The following is an 18,226-nucleotide window of genomic DNA, read 5'->3' on the forward strand; positions in this document are numbered from 1 at the left end:
AAGAAAATCAATAAACGGGATGGATGAATTTAGTTTTCGGACAAAGACATAGAGAGATTTGAATAAGAGATTTAGCCCATAAGACGGAAGAATGGACACATCATATTGATTTTACATGTCTTCTCATCCTGTAAATCAACAACGCGATACAGTTTTGAATTCTTAAAAGACACAATTCAATCAAAGCGTGATACTTCAATTACTCTACCTGAAAAAGCATTTCTTTTCTTCAAATCTATAAACACAGTAAGGATATCAATATCGTCAGTATTCAGTTTGGCATTTAGGGGACAAATCATCACAGCGACTGTCCAACGTACATGTGCAAATGACAATCCTGAAGGTTCCATTGATCGTAACATACATGAAAATGATTACGTGAGGAAAAGAAAAAATGATTGGCTCTATTTGTAGTAATAGGTTATGCAACATTACAAAAAGGAAAAGGAAAATCAAACCAGAGTGCTGGGAAGGAAGCGCATTAGGGAAAGATGTGTAGTCTGTGTAATGTTCAAGAGAAATACTCTTATAAATATCACTCTGGCATCCCACTCGACCCTATCCTTTAACTAGAACAGATATCTCTTCGTAACATATCGAAACACGGCAGATAAGAAAGTATAAAGGTAGCGAGTCGGTATAACACAATAAGCTTTAGTCACTCTCTACGAACCTGTACAGAGGTAGCGTGGCCGAGCGGTCTTAGGCGCTGGTTTAAGGCACCAGTCTCTTCGGGGGCGTGGGTTCGAATCCCACCGCTGCCAAGTATTTTTATTAACAAAAGTATAAAGTAAAATTTCAAAAAACCTGTTGTATTCACTGTGCCGGATTGTCTTTGTAAGCATGTAATTCAAGGTAAATCAATGCACAAAATCATCCATTAAGTGTTACCTACTTTACAAAGACCAAACAATTATAAAACTGTATATCTGTTTAACATAATATATTGAAGTCTTTTTTAAATTAAATACTCTCACTTTCTTTGTACGAACTTTAGATAAAATTAGCACCGTATAAAATAAAGAAGGATAATTTTCCCAACAATTTTTTAAAATAATAAAAAATTTAATTTTAAATTTGTAATTTACCTTTCGTGCGCATCAATGTCATCCAGACAGTGTTGCATTAACTTATTTTACCGCATCTTTACAACCACTCCAAACATTAATCTATCGTCACCATATCGATATAAAAAAGACATTTTTTATGAACATTCTCCTTTTCAAAAGATCCTTGATATTGTCTTGATATTGTTACTACTTTTGTTATCTAAGGGGTCGTCAAACAACAATTGCAGATGCCACAAGATAAGAATTGTACGTGATTTATTAAGAAAGGAACACAATCGTTTTGATTGAAAAGGATAAACCCCGATGTTTGTTGTTTGAGATCTCATGACCGCACAGACATAGTTAGAAATATCAGTGACATCGGTTCGACATCACATCAAACTGAATAAAATTAGAACCCAGTCCTACCTATGTTGCATTGAAAAATATTATTGGCAGCGATGGGATTCGAACCCACGCCTCCGAAGAGACTGGTGCCTAAAACCAGCGCCTTAGACCGCTCGGCCACGCTACCGACAGACTAAGTCTTAATAGTGCTAACACGAGTCTGTTAGTGTACGCTGTTACAGTCTACTTTGGATGAAATGGTTTGGCCTAAGGTTTACAATTTTACAAACTGAGATCCCAGTCTATATAAGTAAACCTACTGCAATTCATTACTCCTATATATGTGTCAAGGTACATAGTCTGATATCATTGATGCAAAATTTGATTAGTCTAGTAGTGTTGAAATGACAGAAGAGGTAAAAAAAAAACTGACGACTGAAAAGGAAACCAAATCTTTTTCAAGCGTTAAATTTACGTTATGTAGACCAATTTATTCAATGGTTAAACACTTATCTTTTAGATTGGTATACATACCACTTTCTTAATCGCAGGTGTGAAAGAGTGTAATATCTTTGATGGGCATAGAATGTATAGCTGAAAATTCACTTTAAGCGTCAACATCAGGTTTTATAATGACTTACTTTTTGTGCATTTGCTTTTCTGGAATTGAATCCCCATACTTTATAACTCGTGTGTCCGAGAAATAGGTTCAACGACATCGTGACTGTAAAAAAGGGATTGCCGAGAATGCAGTAGTCATTTACACGTGAGAAGTAGGATGTAGTACCTTAGTTCTCTTCTGGTTGTATTATTCTTCTTTACATACAGCTAAATGCAGATGTTCATCGGTAGGGGCTTATTGGATTACAAGATATCAAGGGTGTAATAAAACGTATTGCTTCGGTATAAAAAAATTTATGCAATGGAGAATGTTAGGTCACAATGATTTTGTTAGGATATAATTGAATTATCCCCTTACGATGAAACCACATACCAACTTCATGAGTTTAGGTTTGTTAGGTTTGAGGATACAGAGGGTGTAACGAACTAACATTCCATAGGTATTCGTTTTCAAGTGCGGTATTTATTACTTAGGAGAGAAACTGCCTTTAATCTCCAGTTGAATGGATCTAGATTGCAATGAAAGGGAGGGAGAGAGAGATTTAACTGTTGTAAAGGTATAACGTGGAAAATAAATGTTAAGGTAAGCTTTGAAAATTCCTGATTTTATCTTCACATTCCGTATGGGAACAATGAAAGAAAACGTGAGATCGATTAATATTTTTACGTATAAAGACATAGAGAGATGTGATAAAAGATTTAGCTCATAAGATCGAAGAATGGACATATCATATTTATTGTACTTGTCGTCTCATCCTGCAAATGAATAATGAGATAATGTATTGAATTCGGAAAAATAAAATTCAGTCAACGCGTAATACTCCATTCCTCTATCTGAAAGAATATTTTTTGTTTATTTTTCAAATGCATAAACACAGTAAGTATCTAATAATCGTCCGTATTAAGTTTGACCTTTATGGGTCAAATCATCACAGCAACAATCCAACGTACAGGTACAAATGACAATGTTGAAGGTTTCAATCTTTATAACATACATGAGAATGATTACGTGAGTAAGAAAAAAAATCATGGGTTATAGTGACAGTTATAGATCATACCACGTTACAAAAGAAAAAAGAAAACTAACCCATAGTGCTTGAAACGGAGCGCATTAATTCAAGATATAGAGTCTGTGTGAATCAAACAGAACTACCTTTATAAATGCCACTCTGGTATTCCACTCGGCCATATCCTTTAATTAACACATTTAAATCCTCGTAAGATCTAAACACGGCAGATGAGAAAGTAGAACGGTAACGAGTATGTATGACACAAGCAGTTTTAGTCACTCTCTGCAAACCTGTACAGAGGTAGCGTGGCCGAGCGGTCTAAGGCGCTGGTTTAAGGCACCAGTCTCTTCGGGGGCGTGGGTTCGAATCCCACCGCTGCCAAGTATTTTTATTAAACCAAATTTAGCTAAGCGACATTTAAAACTACCGTTGACCAATTCTCTTTGCCAGTCTCTTTTCAAGCAGGTAACTCAAGGCAAATCAATGAAGAAAATGATCAATACACTTTTACCTGTTTTATAACGAACAGTGCATCTTACACTGTACATGATTTCTAAAAGAACTGTTCAAGGATCTCTTTTGATAATGTTGAATATTCTGTCTCTATTTGTTACTAACTTTAGTTAAAATTTTCGCGGTATGAAATATAGGAAGAATGGTTTCACCAACTCTTTGTGGCTGTTACTCGTATTTCGCTTTAATGTAATCCAAACAGTGTTACATTAAGTCCTTTTACAGCATCTTTAAAACAAATGGTTTTCATGGGTTTGCGATAGATGAATTTAGTATTTTTCTGTACAAATCGAATTTACTGCATTGCGCCTGCGTCCTCTTGAAATTCTTGAACCTTGTAAGGATTTTAAATATCCCCAAAAGGGTGAATACTATTTCGCAAAGCTGTTATAATTATTCTCATGCTATAGCAATTTCATCTAAATTCACCAGTATGAATGCAAGACATAAAAACCACTCTGAACATTACCCTGTTAGCACGATATCGATGCAAACAACAATATTCTTTTAAATAACCATACATCTATTCAATGAAATTTACTCGTCTTGATATTTTTGTTAGAATATGTGTTAAATTAGAACCCAGTGATACCTAATGTTGCAATTTGTACCAGCCAATAAATAGTCCTACGTGTAACATAAATGTAGTATCAAAGATACTTTAGTAGTATTGTACGTTGAAAAATAGTATTGGCAGCGATGGGATTGGAACCCACGCCTCCGAAGAGACTGGTGCCTAAAACCAGCGCCTTAGACCGCTCGGCCACGCTACCGACAGACTAACACGCTTATAGTACAATATCTTTGAGGGGTCCAGAATATATTGCTGAAAATTCACTTCAAGCGTCAAAATTAGGTTATAAGGTCCTACTTTGTGTGCAGTTTCTTTTCTTTAGTTGCATCCCCATTCTAAATTACTCGTGTGTCCGAGAAATAGGCTCAGTGATATTGGGATTGTAAAGAATGGATGGCTGAGAATGTGATATTCATTTACCCGACCATAGCACTCTTCTGCTTGTATTACTCTTCTTTAGCTACACCTAAATGCAAATGTTCAACGGCAGAGGCCTATTAGATTACAAGATATCAAGGATGTAACAAAGTTGTAGCTATGAATTTGCAAGGGAGAATGTTATATCACGATGACCTAGTTATGATATAATTGAATCATCCCCTTACGTTGAAACCACATACCAGCTTCATGAATTTAGGTTTTCTAGGGCTGAATATATTGAGGGTGTAAGGAACTGATATTCCAAAGGTATTCGTTTTCAAGTGCGATATTTATTACTTAGGAGAGAAACTGCCTTTAATCTCCAATTGAATGGATTTAGATTGCAATGAAAGAGAGGGAGGGAGAGATTTAACTGTTGCAAAGGAATAACGTGGAAAATAAATGTTAAGGGAAGCTTTCAAAATTCCTTATTTTATCTCACATTCTGTATGAGAGCAATGAAAGAAACGTGAGATTTCTCCGACCGAAGAAAATCAATAAACGGGATGGATGAATTTAGTTTTCGGACAAAGACATAGAGAGATCTGAATAAGAGATTTAGCCCATAAGACGGAAGAATGGACACATCATATTGATTTTACATGTCTTCTCATCCTGTAAATCAACAACGCGATACAGTTTTGAATTCTTAAAAGACACAATTCAATCAAAGCGTGATACTTCAATTACTCTACCTGAAAAAGCATTTCTTTTCTTCAAATCTATAAACACAGTAAGGATATCAATATCGTCAGTATTCAGTTTGGCATTTAGGGGACAAATCATCACAGCGACTGTCCAACGTACATGTGCAAATGACAATCCTGAAGGTTCCATTGATCGTAACATACATGAAAATGATTACGTGAGGAAAAGAAAAAATGATTGGCTCTATTTGTAGTAATAGGTTATGCAACATTACAAAAAGGAAAAGGAAAATCAAACCAGAGTGCTGGGAAGGAAGCGCATTAGGGAAAGATGTGTAGTCTGTGTAATGTTCAAGAGAAATACTCTTATAAATATCACTCTGGCATCCCACTCGACCCTATCCTTTAACTAGAACAGATATCTCTTCGTAACATATCGAAACACGGCAGATAAGAAAGTATAAAGGTAGCGAGTCGGTATAACACAATAAGTTTTAGTCACTCTCTACGAACCTGTACAGAGGTAGCGTGGCCGAGCGGTCTTAGGCGCTGGTTTAAGGCACCAGTCTCTTCGGGGGCGTGGGTTCGAATCCCACCGCTGCCAAGTATTTTTATTAACAAAAGTATAAAGTAAAATTTCAAAAAACCTGTTGTATTCACTGTGCCGGATTGTCTTTGTAAGCATGTAATTCAAGGTAAATCAATGCACAAAATCATCCATTAAGTGTTACCTACTTTACAAAGACCAAACAATTATAAAACTGTATATCTGTTTAACATAATATATTGAAGTCTTTTTTAAATTAAATACTCTCACTTTCTTTGTACGAACTTTAGATAAAATTAGCACCGTATAAAATAAAGAAGGATAATTTTCCCAACAATTTTTTAAAATAATAAAAAATTTAATTTTAAATTTGTAATTTACCTTTCGTGCGCATCAATGTCATCCAGACAGTGTTGCATTAACTTATTTTACCGCATCTTTACAACCACTCCAAACATTAATCTATCGTCACCATATCGATATAAAAAAGACATTTTTTATGAACATTCTCCTTTTCAAAAGATCCTTGATATTGTCTTGATATTGTTACTACTTTTGTTATCTAAGGGGTCGTCAAACAACAATTGCAGATGCCACAAGATAAGAATTGTACGTGATTTATTAAGAAAGGAACACAATCGTTTTGATTGAAAAGGATAAACCCCGATGTTTGTTGTTTGAGATCTCATGACCGCACAGACATAGTTAGAAATATCAGTGACATCGGTTCGACATCACATCAAACTGAATAAAATTAGAACCCAGTCCTACCTATGTTGCATTGAAAAATATTATTGGCAGCGATGGGATTCGAACCCACGCCTCCGAAGAGACTGGTGCCTAAAACCAGCGCCTTAGACCGCTCGGCCACGCTACCGACAGACTAAGTCTTAATAGTGCTAACACGAGTCTGTTAGTGTACGCTGTTACAGTCTACTTTGGATGAAATGGTTTGGCCTAAGGTTTACAATTTTACAAACTGAGATCCCAGTCTATATAAGTAAACCTACTGCAATTCATTACTCCTATATATGTGTCAAGGTACATAGTCTGATATCATTGATGCAAAATTTGATTAGTCTAGTAGTGTTGAAATGACAGAAGAGGTAAAAAAAAAACTGACGACTGAAATAGAAACCAAATCTTTTTCAAGCGTTAAATTTACGTTATGTAGACCAATTTATTCAATGGTTAAACACTTATCTTTTAGATTGGTATACATACCACTTTCTTAATCGCAGGTGTGAAAGAGTGTAATATCTTTGATGGGTATAGAATGTATAGCTGAAAATTCACTTTAAGCGTCAACATCAGGTTTTATAATGACTTACTTTTTGTGCATTTGCTTTTCTGGAATTGAATCCCCATACTTTATAACTCGTGTGTCCGAGAAATAGGTTCAACGACATCGTGACTGTAAAAAAGGGATTGCCGAGAATGCAGTAGTCATTTACACGTGAGAAGTAGGATGTAGTACCTTAGTTCTCTTCTGGTTGTATTATTCTTCTTTACATACAGCTAAATGCAGATGTTCATCGGTAGGGGCTTATTGGATTACAAGATATCAAGGGTGTAATAAAACGTATTGCTTCGGTATAAAAAAATGTATGCAATGGAGAATGTTAGGTCACAATGATTTTGTTAGGATATAATTGAATTATCCCCTTACGATGAAACCACATACCAACTTCATGAGTTTAGGTTTGTTAGGTTTGAGGATACAGAGGGTGTAACGAACTAACATTCCATAGGTATTCGTTTTCAAGTGCGGTATTTATTACTTAGGAGAGAAACTGCCTTTAATCTCCAGTTGAATGGATCTAGATTGCAATGAAAGGGAGGGAGAGAGAGATTTAACTGTTGTAAAGGTATAACGTGGAAAATAAATGTTAAGGTAAGCTTTGAAAATTCCTGATTTTATCTTCACATTCCGTATGGGAACAATGAAAGAAAACGTGAGATCGATTAATATTTTTACGTATAAAGACATAGAGAGATGTGATAAAAGATTTAGCTCATAAGATCGAAGAATGGACATATCATATTTATTGTACTTGTCGTCTCATCCTGCAAATGAATAATGAGATAATGTATTGAATTCGGAAAAATAAAATTCAGTCAACGCGTAATACTCCATTCCTCTATCTGAAAGAATATTTTTTGTTTATTTTTCAAATGCATAAACACAGTAAGTATCTAATAATCGTCCGTATTAAGTTTGACCTTTATGGGTCAAATCATCACAGCAACAATCCAACGTACAGGTACAAATGACAATGTTGAAGGTTTCAATCTTTATAACATACATGAGAATGATTACGTGAGTAAGAAAAAAAATCATGGGTTATAGTGACAGTTATAGATCATACCACGTTACAAAAGAAAAAAGAAAACTAACCCATAGTGCTTGAAACGGAGCGCATTAATTCAAGATATAGAGTCTGTGTGAATCAAACAGAACTACCTTTATAAATGCCACTCTGGTATTCCACTCGGCCATATCCTTTAATTAACACATTTAAATCCTCGTAAGATCTAAACACGGCAGATGAGAAAGTAGAACGGTAACGAGTATGTATGACACAAGCAGTTTTAGTCACTCTCTGCAAACCTGTACAGAGGTAGCGTGGCCGAGCGGTCTAAGGCGCTGGTTTAAGGCACCAGTCTCTTCGGGGGCGTGGGTTCGAATCCCACCGCTGCCAAGTATTTTTATTAAACCAAATTTAGCTAAGCGACATTTAAAACTACCGTTGACCAATTCTCTTTGCCAGTCTCTTTTCAAGCAGGTAACTCAAGGCAAATCAATGAAGAAAATGATCAATACACTTTTACCTGTTTTATAACGAACAGTGCATCTTACACTGTACATGATTTCTAAAAGAACTGTTCAAGGATCTCTTTTGATAATGTTGAATATTCTGTCTCTATTTGTTACTAACTTTAGTTAAAATTTTCGCGGTATGAAATATAGGAAGAATGGTTTCACCAACTCTTTGTGGCTGTTACTCGTATTTCGCTTTAATGTAATCCAAACAGTGTTACATTAAGTCCTTTTACAGCATCTTTAAAACAAATGGTTTTCATGGGTTTGCGATAGATGAATTTAGTATTTTTCTGTACAAATCGAATTTACTGCATTGCGCCTGCGTCCTCTTGAAATTCTTGAACCTTGTAAGGATTTTAAATATCCCCAAAAGGGTGAATACTATTTCGCAAAGCTGTTATAATTATTCTCATGCTATAGCAATTTCATCTAAATTCACCAGTATGAATGCAAGACATAAAAACCACTCTGAACATTACCCTGTTAGCACGATATCGATGCAAACAACAATATTCTTTTAAATAACCATACATCTATTCAATGAAATTTACTCGTCTTGATATTTTTGTTAGAATATGTGTTAAATTAGAACCCAGTGATACCTAATGTTGCAATTTGTACCAGCCAATAAATAGTCCTACGTGTAACATAAATGTAGTATCAAAGATACTTTAGTAGTATTGTACGTTGAAAAATAGTATTGGCAGCGATGGGATTCGAACCCACGCCTCCGAAGAGACTGGTGCCTAAAACCAGCGCCTTAGACCGCTCGGCCACGCTACCGACAGACTAACACGCTTATAGTACAATATCTTTGAGGGGTCCAGAATATATTGCTGAAAATTCACTTCAAGCGTCAAAATTAGGTTATAAGGTCCTACTTTGTGTGCAGTTTCTTTTCTTTAGTTGCATCCCCATTCTAAATTACTCGTGTGTCCGAGAAATAGGCTCAGTGATATTGGGATTGTAAAGAATGGATGGCTGAGAATGTGATATTCATTTACCCGACCATAGCACTCTTCTGCTTGTATTACTCTTCTTTAGCTACACCTAAATGCAAATGTTCAACGGCAGAGGCCTATTAGATTACAAGATATCAAGGATGTAACAAAGTTGTAGCTATGAATTTGCAAGGGAGAATGTTATATCACGATGACCTAGTTATGATATAATTGAATCATCCCCTTACGTTGAAACCACATACCAGCTTCATGAATTTAGGTTTTCTAGGGCTGAATATATTGAGGGTGTAAGGAACTGATATTCCAAAGGTATTCGTTTTCAAGTGCGATATTTATTACTTAGGAGAGAAACTGCCTTTAATCTCCAATTGAATGGATTTAGATTGCAATGAAAGAGAGGGAGGGAGAGATTTAACTGTTGCAAAGGAATAACGTGGAAAATAAATGTTAAGGGAAGCTTTCAAAATTCCTTATTTTATCTCACATTCTGTATGAGAGCAATGAAAGAAACGTGAGATTTCTCCGACCGAAGAAAATCAATAAACGGGATGGATGAATTTAGTTTTCGGACAAAGACATAGAGAGATCTGAATAAGAGATTTAGCCCATAAGACGGAAGAATGGACACATCATATTGATTTTACATGTCTTCTCATCCTGTAAATCAACAACGCGATACAGTTTTGAATTCTTAAAAGACACAATTCAATCAAAGCGTGATACTTCAATTACTCTACCTGAAAAAGCATTTCTTTTCTTCAAATCTATAAACACAGTAAGGATATCAATATCGTCAGTATTCAGTTTGGCATTTAGGGGACAAATCATCACAGCGACTGTCCAACGTACATGTGCAAATGACAATCCTGAAGGTTCCATTGATCGTAACATACATGAAAATGATTACGTGAGGAAAAGAAAAAATGATTGGCTCTATTTGTAGTAATAGGTTATGCAACATTACAAAAAGGAAAAGGAAAATCAAACCAGAGTGCTGGGAAGGAAGCGCATTAGGGAAAGATGTGTAGTCTGTGTAATGTTCAAGAGAAATACTCTTATAAATATCACTCTGGCATCCCACTCGACCCTATCCTTTAACTAGAACAGATATCTCTTCGTAACATATCGAAACACGGCAGATAAGAAAGTATAAAGGTAGCGAGTCGGTATAACACAATAAGCTTTAGTCACTCTCTACGAACCTGTACAGAGGTAGCGTGGCCGAGCGGTCTTAGGCGCTGGTTTAAGGCACCAGTCTCTTCGGGGGCGTGGGTTCGAATCCCACCGCTGCCAAGTATTTTTATTAACAAAAGTATAAAGTAAAATTTCAAAAAACCTGTTGTATTCACTGTGCCGGATTGTCTTTGTAAGCATGTAATTCAAGGTAAATCAATGCACAAAATCATCCATTAAGTGTTACCTACTTTACAAAGACCAAACAATTATAAAACTGTATATCTGTTTAACATAATATATTGAAGTCTTTTTTAAATTAAATACTCTCACTTTCTTTGTACGAACTTTAGATAAAATTAGCACCGTATAAAATAAAGAAGGATAATTTTCCCAACAATTTTTTAAAATAATAAAAAATTTAATTTTAAATTTGTAATTTACCTTTCGTGCGCATCAATGTCATCCAGACAGTGTTGCATTAACTTATTTTACCGCATCTTTACAACCACTCCAAACATTAATCTATCGTCACCATATCGATAGAAAAAAGACATTTTTTATGAACATTCTCCTTTTCAAAAGATCCTTGATATTGTCTTGATATTGTTACTACTTTTGTTATCTAAGGGGTCGTCAAACAACAATTGCAGATGCCACAAGATAAGAATTGTACGTGATTTATTAAGAAAGGAACACAATCGTTTTGATTGAAAAGGATAAACCCCGATGTTTGTTGTTTGAGATCTCATGACCGCACAGACATAGTTAGAAATATCAGTGACATCGGTTCGACATCACATCAAACTGAATAAAATTAGAACCCAGTCCTACCTATGTTGCATTGAAAAATATTATTGGCAGCGATGGGATTCGAACCCACGCCTCCGAAGAGACTGGTGCCTAAAACCAGCGCCTTAGACCGCTCGGCCACGCTACCGACAGACTAAGTCTTAATAGTGCTAACACGAGTCTGTTAGTGTACGCTGTTACAGTCTACTTTGGATGAAATGGTTTGGCCTAAGGTTTACAATTTTACAAACTGAGATCCCAGTCTATATAAGTAAACCTACTGCAATTCATTACTCCTATATATGTGTCAAGGTACATAGTCTGATATCATTGATGCAAAATTTGATTAGTCTAGTAGTGTTGAAATGACAGAAGAGGTAAAAAAAAAACTGACGACTGAAAAGGAAACCAAATCTTTTTCAAGCGTTAAATTTACGTTATGTAGACCAATTTATTCAATGGTTAAACACTTATCTTTTAGATTGGTATACATACCACTTTCTTAATCGCAGGTGTGAAAGAGTGTAATATCTTTGATGGGCATAGAATGTATAGCTGAAAATTCACTTTAAGCGTCAACATCAGGTTTTATAATGACTTACTTTTTGTGCATTTGCTTTTCTGGAATTGAATCCCCATACTTTATAACTCGTGTGTCCGAGAAATAGGTTCAACGACATCGTGACTGTAAAAAAGGGATTGCCGAGAATGCAGTAGTCATTTACACGTGAGAAGTAGGATGTAGTACCTTAGTTCTCTTCTGGTTGTATTATTCTTCTTTACATACAGCTAAATGCAGATGTTCATCGGTAGGGGCTTATTGGATTACAAGATATCAAGGGTGTAATAAAACGTATTGCTTCGGTATAAAAAAATGTATGCAATGGAGAATGTTAGGTCACAATGATTTTGTTAGGATATAATTGAATTATCCCCTTACGATGAAACCACATACCAACTTCATGAGTTTAGGTTTGTTAGGTTTGAGGATACAGAGGGTGTAACGAACTAACATTCCATAGGTATTCGTTTTCAAGTGCGGTATTTATTACTTAGGAGAGAAACTGCCTTTAATCTCCAGTTGAATGGATCTAGATTGCAATGAAAGGGAGGGAGAGAGAGATTTAACTGTTGTAAAGGTATAACGTGGAAAATAAATGTTAAGGTAAGCTTTGAAAATTCCTGATTTTATCTTCACATTCCGTATGGGAACAATGAAAGAAAACGTGAGATCGATTAATATTTTTACGTATAAAGACATAGAGAGATGTGATAAAAGATTTAGCTCATAAGATCGAAGAATGGACATATCATATTTATTGTACTTGTCGTCTCATCCTGCAAATGAATAATGAGATAATGTATTGAATTCGGAAAAATAAAATTCAGTCAACGCGTAATACTCCATTCCTCTATCTGAAAGAATATTTTTTGTTTATTTTTCAAATGCATAAACACAGTAAGTATCTAATAATCGTCCGTATTAAGTTTGACCTTTATGGGTCAAATCATCACAGCAACAATCCAACGTACAGGTACAAATGACAATGTTGAAGGTTTCAATCTTTATAACATACATGAGAATGATTACGTGAGTAAGAAAAAAAATCATGGGTTATAGTGACAGTTATAGATCATACCACGTTACAAAAGAAAAAAGAAAACTAACCCATAGTGCTTGAAACGGAGCGCATTAATTCAAGATATAGAGTCTGTGTGAATCAAACAGAACTACCTTTATAAATGCCACTCTGGTATTCCACTCGGCCATATCCTTTAATTAACACATTTAAATCCTCGTAAGATCTAAACACGGCAGATGAGAAAGTAGAACGGTAACGAGTATGTATGACACAAGCAGTTTTAGTCACTCTCTGCAAACCTGTACAGAGGTAGCGTGGCCGAGCGGTCTAAGGCGCTGGTTTAAGGCACCAGTCTCTTCGGGGGCGTGGGTTCGAATCCCACCGCTGCCAAGTATTTTTATTAAACCAAATTTAGCTAAGCGACATTTAAAACTACCGTTGACCAATTCTCTTTGCCAGTCTCTTTTCAAGCAGGTAACTCAAGGCAAATCAATGAAGAAAATGATCAATACACTTTTACCTGTTTTATAACGAACAGTGCATCTTACACTGTACATGATTTCTAAAAGAACTGTTCAAGGATCTCTTTTGATAATGTTGAATATTCTGTCTCTATTTGTTACTAACTTTAGTTAAAATTTTCGCGGTATGAAATATAGGAAGAATGGTTTCACCAACTCTTTGTGGCTGTTACTCGTATTTCGCTTTAATGTAATCCAAACAGTGTTACATTAAGTCCTTTTACAGCATCTTTAAAACAAATGGTTTTCATGGGTTTGCGATAGATGAATTTAGTATTTTTCTGTACAAATCGAATTTACTGCATTGCGCCTGCGTCCTCTTGAAATTCTTGAACCTTGTAAGGATTTTAAATATCCCCAAAAGGGTGAATACTATTTCGCAAAGCTGTTATAATTATTCTCATGCTATAGCAATTTCATCTAAATTCACCAGTATGAATGCAAGACATAAAAACCACTCTGAACATTACCCTGTTAGCACGATATCGATGCAAACAACAATATTCTTTTAAATAACCATACATCTATTCAATGAAATTTACTCGTCTTGATATTTTTGTTAGAATATGTGTTAAATTAGAACCCAGTGATACCTAATGTTGCAATTTGTACCAGCCAATAAATAGTCCTACGTGTAACATAAATGTAGTATCAAAGATACTTTAGTAGTATTGTACGTTGAAAAATAGTATTGGCAGCGATGGGATTCGAACCCACGCCTCCGAAGAGACTGGTGCCTAAAACCAGCGCCTTAGACCGCTCGGCCACGCTACCGACAGACTAACACGCTTATAGTACAATATCTTTGAGGGGTCCAGAATATATTGCTGAAAATTCACTTCAAGCGTCAAAATTAGGTTATAAGGTCCTACTTTGTGTGCAGTTTCTTTTCTTTAGTTGCATCCCCATTCTAAATTACTCGTGTGTCCGAGAAATAGGCTCAGTGATATTGGGATTGTAAAGAATGGATGGCTGAGAATGTGATATTCATTTACCCGACCATAGCACTCTTCTGCTTGTATTACTCTTCTTTAGCTACACCTAAATGCAAATGTTCAACGGCAGAGGCCTATTAGATTACAAGATATCAAGGATGTAACAAAGTTGTAGCTATGAATTTGCAAGGGAGAATGTTATATCACGATGACCTAGTTATGATATAATTGAATCATCCCCTTACGTTGAAACCACATACCAGCTTCATGAATTTAGGTTTTCTAGGGCTGAATATATTGAGGGTGTAAGGAACTGATATTCCAAAGGTATTCGTTTTCAAGTGCGATATTTATTACTTAGGAGAGAAACTGCCTTTAATCTCCAATTGAATGGATTTAGATTGCAATGAAAGAGAGGGAGGGAGAGATTTAACTGTTGCAAAGGAATAACGTGGAAAATAAATGTTAAGGGAAGCTTTCAAAATTCCTTATTTTATCTCACATTCTGTATGAGAGCAATGAAAGAAACGTGAGATTTCTCCGACCGAAGAAAATCAATAAACGGGATGGATGAATTTAGTTTTCGGACAAAGACATAGAGAGATCTGAATAAGAGATTTAGCCCATAAGACGGAAGAATGGACACATCATATTGATTTTACATGTCTTCTCATCCTGTAAATCAACAACGCGATACAGTTTTGAATTCTTAAAAGACACAATTCAATCAAAGCGTGATACTTCAATTACTCTACCTGAAAAAGCATTTCTTTTCTTCAAATCTATAAACACAGTAAGGATATCAATATCGTCAGTATTCAGTTTGGCATTTAGGGGACAAATCATCACAGCGACTGTCCAACGTACATGTGCAAATGACAATCCTGAAGGTTCCATTGATCGTAACATACATGAAAATGATTACGTGAGGAAAAGAAAAAATGATTGGCTCTATTTGTAGTAATAGGTTATGCAACATTACAAAAAGGAAAAGGAAAATCAAACCAGAGTGCTGGGAAGGAAGCGCATTAGGGAAAGATGTGTAGTCTGTGTAATGTTCAAGAGAAATACTCTTATAAATATCACTCTGGCATCCCACTCGACCCTATCCTTTAACTAGAACAGATATCTCTTCGTAACATATCGAAACACGGCAGATAAGAAAGTATAAAGGTAGCGAGTCGGTATAACACAATAAGTTTTAGTCACTCTCTACGAACCTGTACAGAGGTAGCGTGGCCGAGCGGTCTTAGGCGCTGGTTTAAGGCACCAGTCTCTTCGGGGGCGTGGGTTCGAATCCCACCGCTGCCAAGTATTTTTATTAACAAAAGTATAAAGTAAAATTTCAAAAAACCTGTTGTATTCACTGTGCCGGATTGTCTTTGTAAGCATGTAATTCAAGGTAAATCAATGCACAAAATCATCCATTAAGTGTTACCTACTTTACAAAGACCAAACAATTATAAAACTGTATATCTGTTTAACATAATATATTGAAGTCTTTTTTAAATTAAATACTCTCACTTTCTTTGTACGAACTTTAGATAAAATTAGCACCGTATAAAATAAAGAAGGATAATTTTCCCAACAATTTTTTAAAATAATAAAAAATTTAATTTTAAATTTGTAATTTACCTTTCGTGCGCATCAATGTCATCCAGACAGTGTTGCATTAACTTATTTTACCGCATCTTTACAACCACTCCAAACATTAATCTATCGTCACCATATCGATATAAAAAAGACATTTTTTATGAACATTCTCCTTTTCAAAAGATCCTTGATATTGTCTTGATATTGTTACTACTTTTGTTATCTAAGGGGTCGTCAAACAACAATTGCAGATGCCACAAGATAAGAATTGTACGTGATTTATTAAGAAAGGAACACAATCGTTTTGATTGAAAAGGATAAACCCCGATGTTTGTTGTTTGAGATCTCATGACCGCACAGACATAGTTAGAAATATCAGTGACATCGGTTCGACATCACATCAAACTGAATAAAATTAGAACCCAGTCCTACCTATGTTGCATTGAAAAATATTATTGGCAGCGATGGGATTCGAACCCACGCCTCCGAAGAGACTGGTGCCTAAAACCAGCGCCTTAGACCGCTCGGCCACGCTACCGACAGACTAAGTCTTAATAGTGCTAACACGAGTCTGTTAGTGTACGCTGTTACAGTCTACTTTGGATGAAATGGTTTGGCCTAAGGTTTACAATTTTACAAACTGAGATCCCAGTCTATATAAGTAAACCTACTGCAATTCATTACTCCTATATATGTGTCAAGGTACATAGTCTGATATCATTGATGCAAAATTTGATTAGTCTAGTAGTGTTGAAATGACAGAAGAGGTAAAAAAAAAACTGACGACTGAAATAGAAACCAAATCTTTTTCAAGCGTTAAATTTACGTTATGTAGACCAATTTATTCAATGGTTAAACACTTATCTTTTAGATTGGTATACATACCACTTTCTTAATCGCAGGTGTGAAAGAGTGTAATATCTTTGATGGGTATAGAATGTATAGCTGAAAATTCACTTTAAGCGTCAACATCAGGTTTTATAATGACTTACTTTTTGTGCATTTGCTTTTCTGGAATTGAATCCCCATACTTTATAACTCGTGTGTCCGAGAAATAGGTTCAACGACATCGTGACTGTAAAAAAGGGATTGCCGAGAATGCAGTAGTCATTTACACGTGAGAAGTAGGATGTAGTACCTTAGTTCTCTTCTGGTTGTATTATTCTTCTTTACATACAGCTAAATGCAGATGTTCATCGGTAGGGGCTTATTGGATTACAAGATATCAAGGGTGTAATAAAACGTATTGCTTCGGTATAAAAAAATTTATGCAATGGAGAATGTTAGGTCACAATGATTTTGTTAGGATATAATTGAATTATCCCCTTACGATGAAACCACATACCAACTTCATGAGTTTAGGTTTGTTAGGTTTGAGGATACAGAGGGTGTAACGAACTAACATTCCATAGGTATTCGTTTTCAAGTGCGGTATTTATTACTTAGGAGAGAAACTGCCTTTAATCTCCAGTTGAATGGATCTAGACTGCAATGAAAGGGAGGAAGAGAGAGATTTAACTGTTGTAAAGGTATAACGTGGAAAATAAATGTTAAGGTAAGCTTTGAAAATTCCTGATTTTATCTTCACATTCCGTATGGGAACAATGAAAGAAAAACGTAAGATCGATTAATATTTTTACGTATAAAGACATAGAGAGATGTGATAAAAGATTTAGCTCATAAGATCGAAGAATGGACATGTCATATTTATTGTACTTGTCGTCTCATCCTGCAAATGAATAATGAGATAATGTATTGAATTCGGAAAAATAAAATTCAGTCAACGCGTAATACTCCAATCCTCTATCTGAAAGAATATTTTTTGTTTATTTTTCAAATGCATAAACACAGTAAGTATCTAATAATCGTCCGTATTAAGTTTGACCTTTATGGGTCAAATCATCACAGCAACAATCCAACGTACAGGTACAAATGACAATGTTGAAGGTTTCAATCTTTATAACATACATGAGAATGATTACGTGAGTAAGAAAAAAAATCATGGGTTATAGTGACAGTTATAGATCATACCACGTTACAAAAGAAAAAAGAAAACTAACCCATAGTGCTTGAAACGGAGCGCATTAATTCAAGATATAGAGTCTGTGTGAATC

General features: G+C 35.4%; 14 non-coding genes across 14 annotated transcripts; 7 read left to right on the plus strand and 7 right to left on the minus strand.

The window, feature by feature from the left end:
- The first annotated feature begins 682 nt into the window (after positions 1–682).
- Positions 683–764, plus strand: Trnal-aag (transfer RNA leucine (anticodon AAG)). The gene has a single exon. It is a non-coding gene; the product is annotated as a tRNA-Leu (tRNA).
- Positions 765–1,502: 738 nt separating this feature from the next.
- Positions 1,503–1,584, minus strand: Trnal-uag (transfer RNA leucine (anticodon UAG)). The gene has a single exon. It is a non-coding gene; the product is annotated as a tRNA-Leu (tRNA).
- A 1,743-nt stretch (positions 1,585–3,327) lies between these two features.
- On the plus strand, positions 3,328–3,409 carry Trnal-aag (transfer RNA leucine (anticodon AAG)). The gene has a single exon. It is a non-coding gene; the product is annotated as a tRNA-Leu (tRNA).
- Positions 3,410–4,232: 823 nt separating this feature from the next.
- Positions 4,233–4,314, minus strand: Trnal-uag (transfer RNA leucine (anticodon UAG)). The gene has a single exon. It is a non-coding gene; the product is annotated as a tRNA-Leu (tRNA).
- Positions 4,315–5,704: 1,390 nt separating this feature from the next.
- Trnal-aag (transfer RNA leucine (anticodon AAG)) lies at positions 5,705–5,786 on the plus strand. The gene has a single exon. It is a non-coding gene; the product is annotated as a tRNA-Leu (tRNA).
- A 738-nt stretch (positions 5,787–6,524) lies between these two features.
- On the minus strand, positions 6,525–6,606 carry Trnal-uag (transfer RNA leucine (anticodon UAG)). Its single transcript has one exon. It is a non-coding gene; the product is annotated as a tRNA-Leu (tRNA).
- A 1,743-nt stretch (positions 6,607–8,349) lies between these two features.
- On the plus strand, positions 8,350–8,431 carry Trnal-aag (transfer RNA leucine (anticodon AAG)). The gene has a single exon. It is a non-coding gene; the product is annotated as a tRNA-Leu (tRNA).
- Positions 8,432–9,254: 823 nt separating this feature from the next.
- Positions 9,255–9,336, minus strand: Trnal-uag (transfer RNA leucine (anticodon UAG)). The gene has a single exon. It is a non-coding gene; the product is annotated as a tRNA-Leu (tRNA).
- A 1,390-nt stretch (positions 9,337–10,726) lies between these two features.
- Trnal-aag (transfer RNA leucine (anticodon AAG)) lies at positions 10,727–10,808 on the plus strand. The gene has a single exon. It is a non-coding gene; the product is annotated as a tRNA-Leu (tRNA).
- Positions 10,809–11,546: 738 nt separating this feature from the next.
- Positions 11,547–11,628, minus strand: Trnal-uag (transfer RNA leucine (anticodon UAG)). Its single transcript has one exon. It is a non-coding gene; the product is annotated as a tRNA-Leu (tRNA).
- A 1,743-nt stretch (positions 11,629–13,371) lies between these two features.
- Positions 13,372–13,453, plus strand: Trnal-aag (transfer RNA leucine (anticodon AAG)). Its single transcript has one exon. It is a non-coding gene; the product is annotated as a tRNA-Leu (tRNA).
- Positions 13,454–14,276: 823 nt separating this feature from the next.
- Positions 14,277–14,358, minus strand: Trnal-uag (transfer RNA leucine (anticodon UAG)). The gene has a single exon. It is a non-coding gene; the product is annotated as a tRNA-Leu (tRNA).
- Positions 14,359–15,748: 1,390 nt separating this feature from the next.
- Positions 15,749–15,830, plus strand: Trnal-aag (transfer RNA leucine (anticodon AAG)). Its single transcript has one exon. It is a non-coding gene; the product is annotated as a tRNA-Leu (tRNA).
- A 738-nt stretch (positions 15,831–16,568) lies between these two features.
- On the minus strand, positions 16,569–16,650 carry Trnal-uag (transfer RNA leucine (anticodon UAG)). The gene has a single exon. It is a non-coding gene; the product is annotated as a tRNA-Leu (tRNA).
- Positions 16,651–18,226: the final 1,576 nt, after the last annotated feature.

This window comes from Sinohyriopsis cumingii, chromosome 9, assembly GCF_028554795.1.
Source record: "Sinohyriopsis cumingii isolate HCF-2022 chromosome 9, ASM2855479v2, whole genome shotgun sequence".
Taxonomy (NCBI): Eukaryota; Metazoa; Mollusca; class Bivalvia; order Unionida; family Unionidae; genus Sinohyriopsis; species Sinohyriopsis cumingii.